Here is a 10,912-nt window from a genome sequence, read left to right as displayed (position 1 = left end):
GATACTTAGAGATAAAAGCATCTTTGCACTTATTCCATGAATCAATACTATTTTTAGGCAAAGACGAAAACCAAGCTTTAGCGCGATCTCTAAGCGAAAACGGAAATAGCTTAAGTTTAACAATATCATTATCCACATCTTTCTTCTTTTGCATATCACAAAAATCAACAAAGTTGTTTATATGGGTAGCGACATTTCACTAGGAAGGCCATAAAATGGATCTTTCATGACAAGATTCAGCAAAGCAGTATTAATTTCACAAGATTCAGTATCGGTAAGAGGAGCAATCGGAGTGCTAATAAAATCATTATTGTTGGTATTGGCAAAGTCACACAATTTAGTATTATCTTGAGCCATCGTGACAAGCGAGCAATTCAACACACAAGCAAACAAGAAACAGGCAAAAAAGGCAAATAGGAAAGGAGAAGGGTAACGGAAAAAGAGGGCGAATAAAACGGCAAGGGTGAAGTGGGGGATAGGAAAATGAGAGGCAGATGGCAAATAATGTAATGTGGACGATAAGAGTTGTGATGGGTACTTGGTATGTCTTGACTTGGCGTAGATATCCCCGGCAATGGTGCCAGAAATCCTTCTTGCTACCTCTTGAGCACCGCGTTGGTTTTCCCTTGAAGAGGAAAGGGTGGTGCAGTAAAGCAGCGTAAGTATTTACCTCAGTTTTGAGAACCAAGGTATCAATCCAGTAGGAGACCACACGCGAGTCACCTTGTACCTACACAAACAAATAAGAACCTCGCAACCAATGCGATAAAGGGGTTGTCAATCCCTTCACGACCACTTGCAAGAGTGAGATCTAATAGAGATAATAATAATAAGATAAGTATTTTTGGTATTTTTATGATATAGATTGAAAGTAAATAAAGCAAAATAAACAGCGCCAAAAATAGCTTGTTGACGGGAGATTAATATGATGAAAAATAGACCCGGGGGCCATAGGTTCAACTAGTGGCTTCTCTCAAGATAGCATAAGTATTACGGTGGGTGAACAAATTATTGTCGAGCAATTGATAGAAAAGCGAATAATTATGAGAATATCTAGGCATGATCATGTATATAGGCATCATGTCCGCCACAAGTAGACCGAAATGATTCTGCATCTACGAATATTACTCCACACATCGCCCTCTATCTAGCATGAATCTAGATTATTAAGTTCATAAGAACAGAGTAACGCCTTAAGCAAGATAACATGATGTAGAGGGATAAACTCATGCAATATGATATAAACCCCATCTTTTTATCCTCGATGGCAACAATACAATACGTGTTGTTTCCCCTACTGTCACTGCGATCGAGCACCGCAAGATTGAACCCAAAGCGAAGCACTTCTCCCATTGCAAGAAAGATCAATCTAGTAGGCCAAACCAAACTGATAATTCGAAGAGACTTGCAAAGATAAACCAATCATACATAAAAGAATTCAGAGAATAATAAAATATTGTTCATAGATAATCTGGATCATAAACTCAGAATTCATCGGATCTCGACAAACACACCGCAAAAGAAGGTTACATCGAATAGATCTCTAAGAGAATCAAGGAGAACTTTGTATTGAGATCCAAAGAGAGAGAAGAAGCCATCTAGCTACTAGCTATGGACCAGAAGGTCTGAAGTAAACTACTCACACATCACCGGAGAGGCCATGGAGTTGATGTAGAGGCCCTCCATGATCAATGCCCCCTCCAGCGGAGCTCTGGAAAAGGCCCCAAGATGGGATCTCTCGAGTACAGAAGGTTGCGGTGGTGGAATTAGGTTTTCGTGGTGCTCCTAGATGTTTGGGGGGTACGTGGATATATATAGGAGGAAGAAGTACGTCGGTGGAGCAACAAGGGGCCCACGAGGGTGGAGGGCGCGCCTAGGGGGTAGGCGCGCCCCCCTGCCTCAGGGCCTCCTCGATCGTTTATTGACGCCCACTCCAAGTCTCCTGGATCATGTTTGTTGATAAAATCACGTCCCCGAAGGTTTCATTCCGTTTGGACTCCGTTTGATATTCCTTTTCGGTGAAACTCTAAAATAGGCAAAAAAAAACAGCAATTTAGGCTGGGCCTCTGGTTAGTAGGTTAGTCCCAAAAATGATATAAAAGTGTAAAATAAAGCCCATTAACATCCAAAATAGATAATATAATAGCATGGAGCAATCAAAAATTATAGATACGTTGGAGACGTATCACATACCAATCTCCCTCGATGCATTATCTATCACATTACGTGATAGACCCTTCGTAAAAGGATCTGCCAGATTTTTAGACGTTTGGATATAATCCTATGCAATAACTCCGGAGTTTCTCATTTTCCTGATAGACTTTAACCTTCTTTGAACGTGTCTTGATGACTTCATGGTATCCTTTGAGCTGCTCACTTTCGTGATCACAGTTTGATTGTCGCAGTTCATAAGGATACCCGGTACAGGTTTCTCAACAACCGGCAAGTCATTCAAGAGCCGGCGAAGCCAATCTGCTTTGACCATAGCTGTATCTAGTGATGTGAGTTCTGCTTCCATTGTTGACCTCATTAAGATGGTCTGCTTGCAAGACTTCCAAAAAACAATGCCACCTCCATGAGTGAATACATATCCGCTCGTGGCCTTTATCTCATCAGCATATGAGATCCAGTTTGAGTCACTATACCCTTCAAGCACCTTTGGTGCCCAGTGTAGTGAATTCCATAATTTGAAGTGCCTTTCAAGTAACGCAAAACTCTCTCTAGAGCTTTCCAATGCACATCTCCTAGTTTTGAGACAAACCGACTCAGTTTGCTAACAGCAAAAGAGATGTCAGGTCTTGTAGCACTGGCCAAGTACATAAGCGAGCCAATAATCTGAGAATACTTCAATTGATCTCTAGCAATTCTTCGATTCTTTTGAAGCAGCACGCTAGCATCGTATGGTGTTGGAGAGGGCTTGCAGTCACTATAGCCAAAGCGACTCAAGATCTTTTCCACATAGTGAGATTGAAGCAATGCAATCCCACCATCATCGTCTCTCAATAACTTGATGTTCAGAATGACATCAGCCACTCCTAAATCCTTCATCTCAAAACAACGAGATAGGAAATCCTTGACCTCTTTAATAACATTCAGATTTGTTCCGAAAATCAGTATGTCATCAACATACAAGCAAAGGATAACTCCCTCGCCCCCACCATGGCGATAGTACACACATTTGTGAGCTTCGTTTACAACAAAGCCTGCAGCTGTTAAAGTTCTTTCAAACTTCTCATGCCACTGTTTGGGTGCTTGCTTGAGTCCATACAAAGACTTTAGCAACTTGCACTTCCTGACCATCTAGTACAAACCCATCTAGTTGTTCCATATAGATTTCCTCATCCAACTCTCCATTTAGGAAAGCAGTCTTAACATCCATTTGATGAACGAGAAGACCATGTGAGGCAGCTAGTGAAAGTAGAACTCGAATAGTGGTCAGTCGAGCCACATGTGAGTAAGTATCAAAGAAGTCTTCACCTTCCTTTTGGGTATAACTCTTAGCCACGAGCCGAGCCTTGTACTTTTCAATAGTACCATCAAGCCTAAGCTTCTTCTTGAATACCCATTTACATCCTATAGGTTTGCACCCATAAGGATGATCAATTATCTCCCAAGTTTCATTCGCCAAGATGGACTCCGTCTCGCTACGAACTGCTTCCTTCCAGTAGTCAGCATCTTTAGATGCATAGGCCTCTGAAATAGAACTGGGAGTGTCATCTATGAGATACACAAGAAAATCATCACCAAAGGACTTTGCAGTCCTCTGTCTCTTGCTCCTAGTAGGAAGTTCATTGTTCTCCTCCACAGGACTTTCAAAGTGTTCCATCGAAATGGCAGGTTCAGTAATTGTAACTGGTTCCTGATTCGATGAACTGGGCATCTCCTGATTATATGAGGTAGCCATATACTTCATGGGAAAGATATCTTCAAAGTAAGTCGCATCATCCGACTCCATGATCGTACCGACATGCATGTCAAGTACCTCAGATTTTACAACCAAGAATCTATAGCCAATGCTATGAAAAGCATATCCCAGGAAAACAAAATCCACAGTCTTTGGTCCAAGCTTGCGCTTCTATGGAATTAGCACATTGACTTTTGCCAAACAACCCTAGGTTCGTAGATAAGAGAGCTTTAACCTTTTCTTCCCCCATTCCTCGAATGGAGTTATCTCTTTGTTCTTTATGGGGACTCGGTTTAGGACATGACATGTTGTCAATATCGCCTCCCCCCACCATGCCTTGGAAAGAGCCGATGTGTCTAACATGGTGTTGACCAAATTAGTTAGAGGGAGGCGTCCTCTCATGGATTATACCATGTTCCACACAAAAAGCATCAAATTCATTGGAAAAATACTCTCCACCATGGTCGGACCTAAGCCTCTTGATTTTTCGATCAAGTTGGTTTTCCACTTCAGCTTTATAGATCTTGAAAAAGTTCAAAGCCTCATCCTTAGATTTTAGAAGATACACATGGAAATATCTAGTGGAGTCATCAATTAACTTCATGAAATATTTCTTTCCACCTTTTGTCAAAACACCATTCATTTCACATAGATCTGAATGTATGAGCTCTAGTGGTGCAATATTTCTCGTTTCCGCAGTCGTGTGAGACTTACGAGGTTGCTTAGCTTGCACACAAACTTGACACTTAGATCCCTTGACAGTGGTGAAACTAGGGATTAAGTTCAACTTCGCTAGTCGCGGCATGCAACCAAAGTTAACATGACAAAGACGTGAATGCCACACATTTGATTCACTATTGTTGCAAATATGATTAAGAACTTTATTGCAAACGTCTGATAATGATAAACGAAACATACCTCCTGACTCATAGCCTTTACCAACAAAGGTTCCATACTTGGATATTACAAATTTATTCGACTCAAAGACAAGCTTATAGCCATCTCTACACAGAAGAGATCCGCTAACAAAATTTTTATTGACATAGGGGACATAATGCACGTTCTTCAACCGCACGATCTTCCCCGAAGTAAACTTCAAATCGACCGTGCCAACACCATGAACAGAAGCACTTGAACCGTTGCCTATCAGCACGGTTGAAGTCCCTGCGGTCTGATAAGACGAAAACATGGAAATATCACCGCATACATGCACATTAGCACCCGTGTCAATCAACCAATCAGGAGAATGACATACTGAAAGAATAGTGGGAAATATACCATACCCAGCATCCTTCATGTCAATGTCTCCAATGACAACATTAGCAGTCTTGCCGCCTTTCCTAGGATAACGCTTGTCATAGCGATTAGGGCAACTAGGAGCCCAATGATCAGGATCCCCACACACATGACAAACACCTTTCTTCTTGTCATTCTTCTTCTTGAAGTTCGTGTGTTGCATAGCCTTGTTCTTCCTCAAATTTTGCTTTACCATCAAACGTGCCCTTTTTCTTGAACTTGTGGGGCTGGAAGTTCTTCTTCTGTACCAGATTGGCACTAGATCCTCCCTCAATACCTTGAGCACGTGTGTCCTTTGCTCTCGCCTTTTATTCGACATCAAGAGTACCAATGAGATCTGGAATGGAAAACTCCTGTCTCTTATGCTTCAGTAAGGTAGAAAAGTTCCTCCACGAAGGAGGAAGCTTGGTGATGATACCTCCGGCAACAAACTTGTCTGGTAGCATACAGTTGAAGTGCTCAAGTTCTCTAGCAAATGACTGTATCTCATGAGCTTGCTCAACCACGGAGCGCTCTTCAGTCATCCTGTAATCATAGAATTGCTCCATGATGTACAGCTCAGTGCCGGCATCCAAGACCCCAAACTTGGCCTCGAGTGCGTCCCACATATCTTTTCCGTTGTCAATTGACGCATAAGCATCAACTATGTTCTCACCAAGAACACTCAAGAGAGCAGCCTTAAACAGAGTATCCATTTTCTGAAAAGCTTGTTCTAGTTGGGCATCAAACTCCCCTTCAGGCTTGCCAAGCGTGGCGTCACAGCAACTCATGGTTTGAAACCATAAGACTGCTCTCACGCGCCACCTCTTATAGTGGATACCCTCAAACATAAGAGGTCTCTTGGAAGCAGCAAAACCACTTGGGGTAAATTGCCTATAATAAGGTTTTTGGATTGTTGGAAATATGAGAAATTTACCGAATGATTTTATGAACAGAAATATTAGATAAAGCATGACTAATATAACAGGGATAAAACTAGTCATGTGATTCAACAGAGAGAAGGTAAATAACATGGGCATATATGAACTGTAATCAAGCTTATGTAGAGAAGACAGTAGGGCAAGTTTCATATATGAAGTAGAATGTAACACATCTAGGACAAAAAGCAGAACCAGGAACTGTGGCAAGACCTCGGACAGAAAGGAGAGGAGCACAGACGGGACAACAGTAGCAGTAGCACTGGACTTGGGGTCGGTGTCCTCACCAGCCATGTCGTCGAGGAGGTTGTTGACGTCGGGGAAGTAGTCGTCGTCGGGGAAGTAGTCGTCGGAGTCCAGGGCATCCATGACGAAGAACTCAGTAGTCGCGCTGAGCGCTCCCCAAAAACCTTATCACCCTTCTCCCGTACATGACTCAAAAGGTGCGGTTCCGGAGGCCTACTGTCCTGACCTGCGGTGCACGCCGCAAGTTGGGATGGGGAAGAATGTAGCAGCAGCGCAGTGCTCATGACCTTGTGGCGGGAGGAAGAAGAGGTTCTGGAGCATCTCTCTGAGAGGAGCGAACTCCCTTTTATAGGCGCAAGAGAAGGAGGCGAGAGGCTATGTCGAGAGCTGAAGGGAATGCGGGAGAGGAAATGAACAGACAGCAGCCGAAGGGTGCAGCGTTCATATTCAATAATCCACTACAGCAAAAACTTTCCAGCTCCCGAGTGACCTTTCATATACCCATAGTGTGTGGCAAAAATTTAGACATCGGCTCGGCTCATTCCCGCAACCCGCAACCCGCGACGCGTCGTGATGAGGCGTGGCGTGGCGAGGCGGGTGGCGGAGGAGGAGCGCGCGTGGATATCCCTCTTATTCTCATGCTCATACAAGTGGGGAAAGAACCTCCCTTATAAGGAGGTCCAACTCCCACTAAACTAGCAATGTGGGACTAAACTTTAGTTCCACCTCTTGCCTTGCACGAATGGGCTGCGTGGGCCTCTAGGATTTATTAGGAATTTCTGAAACTGCTATTGGACTAGGCCCAAAATAGACAAAATTCCAGCAATCCCCCACCAGATCCCAGAGGCACACAAAATTTGCCTTTGGTTCCAAAACACTGTTTTATATACCGGTATTGCAGTGGAGACTGTTAAGTTGAACTTCGACCTGGAACTCTATGCTACACTAGTTGGCAACTCAAACAGTGGACTGGGCCTTGAACTGCAAGTTTTCTGCGAATCTAGCTTCACACAAAGCCTTGACCGATACTAGGCTACCGTGGGTCTTCCCCGCGGGTGGAGCTTATGCGTCATACTCCGTGACCTTTCATGAGTTTACTAGAGAGAACCCTACTCTTATAGATTGCGACGTTTGATAATCAGACTCATATAGGTGTGTTCTTCCAAAGATGTTCTGGAGGACAACATCTCTGCTTAAATGAGCCACTTAGAACACATTAAGATATAGGTGTGTTCGTATTCAATATTCACTACAACGAAAACTTTCAAGCTCCCGAGTGACCTTTCGTATACCCGTAGTGCGTGGCAATAAATTATACATCGGCTCGGCTCATTCCCACAACCCGCGGCGTGTCGTGGCGTGGCGTGGCGTGGCGAGGCGGGCGGCGAAGGAGGAGCGCGCGTGGATATCCCTCTTGTTCTCATGCTCATACAAGTGGGGAAAGAACCTCCCTTATAAGGAGGTCCAACTCCCACTAAACTAGCAATGTGGGACTAAACTTTAGTTCCACCTCTTGCCTTGCACGAATGGGCTGCCTGGGCCTCTAGGATTTATTAGGAATTTCTGAAACAACTATTGGTCTAGGCCCAAAATAGACAAAATTCCAACAGTCTGCGCGTGTCCTCCCCTGGCCCGCCCGTCGATGGCACAGAGGCGCCTTTTTCTATCCGCCCCTCCCTCCCTCCGGCCGCACCCCCTCCACTCTTCTCAACTCTTCCCCACTCTTTCTTCGCCGCCACCGCTGCCATTGCAGCTGTGCAGCTCGGACGCGCGCTCGCCCAGCCCCTTCCCCTCGGCGCCCCGAGCTACCCAACCAGGGCCACCTGATTTGCGCACCCGCCGGCCGAATTTGGGACGGATCCGGTCGGTATTGAGCTCGCCCGGCTGTGGGAGGCCGCGCCGCGCCATGGACTGGTCGGACACAAGGCCGGAAGGCCTTGGCAGGGCCGCAAGGTCGCATGCAGGTAGTGGCTCCTCCTCTAGCCGCTCGGATCTACACCATCGGTGGTCCGCTGGGAGATACACGAATGGCGGTCGGCGGGGCTCGGTGCTAGCCCAAAAGCTCGTCGGCGCACCGTTGCCATTCATTAAGTGCGACCACTTCTCAAAGAAAGTCGTGCGCCGCGTGTCTACAACGCCGGAACATCCTGGATGGGTGTTCATCAAGTGATTAAACGATGGGGTATGTGCTCTTTTTAGCTTCGGTTTGTGCTCTTAGATTTGACTAGTTGTGCTAACTTAAAATTTATTGTGTAGAATGGATGCAAGTTTTGGTATTGGGAAGAAGAGTACATGGATATATTGATATAGTGCAATTTAGTAGATGTTCATGCACTTTTAGCTAGCATAGAGGCTAGAGATGAGACTAGTGCACTTGTTACTAGATTAGAGGCTAGACATGAGAGGAAGCAACCTCTACTTCTTTAGACTCGAAGAAGAAAGAAGCGCGCAAGATCGAGCCTTCTCCGCAGATAAACAATGGATGCATCAAGAAGGCACTAATCCAACTTACAGGAGCAGTTATGGAAGTTGGACATCTTCTAAAATGTATTCTTGTGGTTCTTGTTTTCTTTGGTCTTGCTTTTCTAGTCAAAATTTGATGATGTATCCCCATTTACCAAAAATGAATGATGAAAAAAGCTAAGGACTTGCAAAGAAAAATGTACGCGGACAGGATGCGGCCGGGATGCATCCGCGCGTTGGGCGCATGGCCACCGTATCCCGGAAACGGCCCGGACACGACCCCATTGCCCTACCCAAACAGACAGAATCCAGGCAAAACAGACGTCCGTTTGGGGTCGCGCAGTGAAGTTGGCCTAAGACGGTCAGTCGGTCACAGTTTCAAGTATCATATATTAGTATCTTGCACGATGAGACTAGTGTATAATACTGTCTCCACGGTGCATAGTATGGGTTAGTCATAGGGGGTAACTTAGACTATTACCGTACAATGGGTAGTAACATATTTGCGGTGTTAGGGCATCTCCAATAGCAACCCACATCCGTCTGTGGTCAGGGGGACCTATCCGCAGACACGGATGCGGGAGGTCGTCATCAAACCATATCTTGTATATGTCCGCTAGTAAATTCAAATTCAAATTCAAATGTACACCGATCCACACCACGCGCCAGATCACACCCACGCTGGATTGCATCCCCGATCACAACCAAAAAGAGGCAAATATGCTTAGTTTTTACATGCTCGAATCCAAAAGAACATTAGTCCGGCAGTCCGTGCATTTCTGCCCTGCCGAACCGGCAATCCCAGCAAGCTACACCCCGATCAAGGAGGTGACGTCGCCCTGTGTAGGCATCGTCTGCCGCCGCCAACTCATCTTTCTGCCGTTGCAACATTTGGTAGCGGATGGATTGCACGATCATTCTAGTGTCGGCATTCAAACAGTCGACATTGAAGGTCAACATCTTAGCGTCCCTCGCATTGGCGGCAATCTTCACCCTCTTTTCCTCGAGCGTGATATTCCTCTCTTCGATCATGGTACTCCTCTCTTTGATATTGATCTTCTTCTCTGTCACCTCCATCAACTGTTTTAACCCCTCTGCCTTCCTCTCCTCCTTGATGTCCGAGTGCCTCACGCATGCCTCCTCCTTCTTTGCCAAGATGTCCTCGAACTTCTCCGTCAGCTTGCCCGCACCACCTTCTCGCTTCGCCCTGTCCTCCTCCCACTTCTTGACCCGTAAATTTCTTCTAACCTTCTTCGGCGGTTCTTGGGTTGGGTCGGTAGGGTCACAGGTTTCTTCCTCATTGGCTTGGGCGGCGGTCTTGGTAACGAAAAGGTTCCTCTTCGGTTGCCCATTCAACTTCAACCAAGAATGCATGACGGTGAAGGACTTCTTCTCCAACTTCTTGTACACCACACAAGCACGAGTAGGCTACAGAGTGAAACAATGCATATCCGTCTAGTGAGCAACAAAACAATACATGTCTGGCTAGTGATCAACTAAACTAAAGCATATCCATCTAGTGATCAACTTACTTGCTCGGTGATTTGTGCACCACTAGGCCACCGTGCGATGAGATGCTTCAAGTGCTCGCAATACTTGGACACAACCTCTTGGATGCTATACCATCAATGGTTGACGGACTTCCACTCACGGTTGCGGATCACCACATCATAGTAGGGCGCGAAATGCTTGTGCTCATGGAACCATATGTGAACGTTCCTTCAAAAGGTTGTTCCCTTTTGCTCCATGCCATGGAGAGGATCAAGGCTAGTAGCCAACCATGCATCACACAATAGTTCGTCCTCCCTCATGTTGAAGATTTCTCCTCTACCCTTCTTCTTTGGATCACCAGTTGTATCATCCGGATCATCGTCGTTGCTGTCCTCCTCCTCCCCCTCCGGGTGCTACTCTTCGGCGGACCAATGTTGTTATCGATGTGTGCCATCGCTGGTCTGGGTTTAGGATTACTGCGTGGCCGTTTGGGTGTAGGACTGCTACTGCTGGTTGTTGCCGAACTGGGTGGGATCCGAGTCTTCCACCTGCCGTCCTCATAGCCCCCTCCTCCTCCATCACCTCTGTCGTGGAT

Source organism: Triticum dicoccoides, chromosome 7A (genome assembly GCF_002162155.2).
Source record: "Triticum dicoccoides isolate Atlit2015 ecotype Zavitan chromosome 7A, WEW_v2.0, whole genome shotgun sequence".
Lineage (NCBI taxonomy): Eukaryota > Viridiplantae > Streptophyta > Magnoliopsida > Poales > Poaceae > Triticum > Triticum dicoccoides.
The sequence above is the reverse complement of the archived record's forward strand: the minus strand, read 5'-3'. Positions refer to the sequence as shown.